Here is a 3,446-nt window from a genome sequence, read left to right on the forward strand (position 1 = left end):
AAGTCATACAGTATGTATTCTTTTGTGTCTGTCTTCTTTCACTTAACGTAAGGTTTTTGAGATTCAGACAAGTGGTTGTGTGTTTCAACAGTTTGTTCTTTTTAATTCCCGAGTAATATTCCGTTGTCTAAATATACTACAATTTGTTAATCCAATTTCTGTATCCACTGTAAGTCCATCTTTTTTTTTTTAATTTTAATATCTCCTTTGCACTCTTTTTCTTTGGTCTTTTTTGCTTGACGTATGAAATGGGCTTTTATCATTGGATAATTTCTCTGACTGATTCACATCTTCCAGTTCTTCTCCATTCCCATCTCTCACTGTTCCAGAGCCTAGCACACCTGTGACTCAACCAGGCCTTTCTATAGATGTTTTGTTTCTGAGCCCTTGGTGATTGTATTAGCATTTATCTCAGACGAGCTAAGAGAAGAGGCTGGGGTTTGAGAGCTCTTAAATTATACTTTAGGAGGAAACAAAAGAGGAAAAGCTAAAATCTATTGAGCTGTTATGTTCCAGGGATCAAGTCAGGTGTTTTACAAACGTCATCACCAGCTTACTGATATGAAAAGAGAAGCCTTCAGGAGTTAAGTGATATGACCAAAGTCACATACCCATTAAGTGGCAGAGCTGGAATTCAACCCCAGATCTGTCCTATATCAAAGTCCCTGCTCTTTCTACTACATCAGCCTGAGGTCATTGGACTAGGAACCACTTCATGTGGGTTCTAGTTCTGGTTTTGCCAAAACTAATCAGCTGATGTTAACAAGTCACCCATCCCCCTGGGGATCAATTTACTCATTTGTACAACGAGTGATGTTCTATTAGACCTTTGTGGTGCCTGTCAGCTCTAGAGATTCTATGACTGTTCATTGAATTACTCTGCTTTGTGTAATTTATGAGCAACTAGAAATGTTTGGTAAGGAGCTGGTAAATGCAAATCTAAACACTTTATTCTGACATTAAAAGCATGCCAGGGTCAGGCCCCAAGCTACAACTTTACGACTTTATTTCTTACTTCTTTGTATAAAACTCAGTCTTGGCAACACTGGTCTTTCTGCTGAACGCAGAACATGCCATGCATGTTCTCACCACCTGGCTCTCACTCATATCATCCCCCTGCTTCAAAATCCCTCTCTGTATCTCTCCACCCATATAAAACCTACCTGTTTTAGAAGAATGGCTCTAGTTCACTTCCTCCATAAAATATTTACTTCCTACCCCAGGCCACAAGTAGTTCTCCATCTTTAGAATTCTTGCAGCATTTCCCCTATTATGCTTGATGTCTTACAGTGACCATTTTGCTTGTCTCCACCTGCCTTTGACAAGTACAAACTCTGGCTTCTTGTGCACATGTTGTATCTGCAGATCTACTGATAGAACCTGAGTGTTAGCCCTCGTGACTTTTTCATAATACTTAGGCCAGAACAAGATATAGAGTAAGGCCTGAGTAATATTTCATCAAAAACTTCAACCAAATAAAATGCAGTCAGAAGCTCAGGAGATTTTTCCAAGTCCTTCTGTTTAGATAGGACTAACATTCAAGTTCTAGCTCCACAGTTTCACAGCACAGAAAATGGGCTTCCTGTTCCTACAACCCTGAACCAGGGTAAATCTGAACTCTGGAGGAAAGATTGCAATGAGCAGTTATCAACAACCACAAACCAAATGGTCAGGACAACTGAGAACTTGTATCCCTGAAGGAAAAATTTCTGGGTCCGACAGAAAACAATCCAGATCAGTCAAAGTATGAGCCAAGGGTGAGGGAATCTAAGGAATGATAGAGGGAAGAGATAAAAAAATATCCGATAGAGCCTCGGGGCCAGCTACAGACATGAGGACTGTGACACGCTTAGCTGTTACTTTTGCTGCACTATGTTATGAGGCGTATCCAAGCATTAGAAGGAAGAAACTGATTTGAGCTGTGTCTCTGGCTATACACTCCCTTGCTCCTGTCCATTTCAGGGTCTGTTTTTCCAGCCTTTTGAACAGTATATCTAAGAAGCACTCAATGTCAATTCAAGATGTTTCTTTGCAATATTACAAAGCCAGAGTTTATTTCTTTGGTTTGCATTTAAGAGCCCTGAATGCTGAATCACTAAGTCTCCAGAATCCCTTCCTACATGGACATCCTTTCAAGCAGTTCAGAAGCCATGGACTATCCCCTTCCATTAGAAATAGCATCTCTTTGGAGTCATAATCCCTAGTACAAGAACTGAACTCAATTCTCAAAGTATCTACTAAGTAAGTGCTCCTCCTCTACTAGGCACTAGAGGGGAAACAGAGAAGGGACTCTCAAAATGCTTACCATCTCACTGGGAGCATAAGACACACTGCACACAATTCACTTGCTACGGAGAGCAGTAACCAATTATGTCACAAAGAGGAAGTCACAAGTAGGAAGAGGCACCTGAACATGAACAAACAGAAAAACAGGGCTGCCTGCCTATTCCTCATTTACCTCATTGAGACTGGGATTTGAAAACGACTGTTGGTCTTGGGGAAAACATCTCAGGGATATAATCCCAAAGGATTTAGCAGGAGCTAATGCCCCATGGGAACCCAACACGGTGACTCTGGTTCTAGGGGAAAATGTGCTAGAAAGCACATAAGAGCAGCTCTCAGTCTCCCTGCTGCGACTCTGTCAACAAGTTAAGTTATTGGGTCTAAATTCCAGCAGCTTCCTGAGATCTTACCATTTTTCAGAGGTAAGCCTTTTTAGGTTTTAGTGCTGCTCTTAACCAGTGAGGCAGGTGCCTCAGAGACTCAGCATAATTTGTGCAGGACCGCTGGTTGATGGAAGAGGTAGGATAGAAAGGCGAGATTGGAGATTGTCACTCAAAAACACCCAGTTCCGGATTCTGACCAAACCCCAATCATCCCGGGGCTTAGTGAATTTTCTCCCAGTTGTTTCTACTTCCCCAAACTCTTCACTTTAATGATTTCTCAAATTTCTGTCTTCTTAGATTTAAAGGATGAGGATGAAAAATAAGAAAGTTCTTATGATTGGATTGTTCATTTTTAAGTATTTCTTTCAGGGATATTTAGCATCTTTAGAATATGGAGTACACCTTATATAGTGTCCTGAATTTGGGGCATTTGGAGCTAACTGTAGAATCACATAAGAATTATATTAGAGTTTAAAACATATTCATTGCAAAGTATCTATTACGTCTTGTCTCTTCTTTCTAAGACATTTCCTGAAGCTCTGCAACTGCTGACACAGTTCCTTACTCAGTAACCTTTTCTCCCGCTTCATTCCCCTCCAGCCCAGAGGGAGAACCTCTTTCTCTTCAATGGCTGTAGCTGAACCCCACATTGGGGTTCCTTGTGGGATATGAAGACCCTGTGTTTTTCTTCAGATCAACAGAAACATGCATCAAGGAAACCAAACCACCATCTCTGAATTCCTCCTCCTGGGGCTCTCCAACCAGGCTGAGCATCAGAGG

This window comes from Pteropus medius, unplaced genomic scaffold, assembly GCF_902729225.1.
Source record: "Pteropus medius unplaced genomic scaffold, Ma_sr-lr_union100, whole genome shotgun sequence".
In the NCBI taxonomy this organism is placed as follows: domain Eukaryota; kingdom Metazoa; phylum Chordata; class Mammalia; order Chiroptera; family Pteropodidae; genus Pteropus; species Pteropus medius.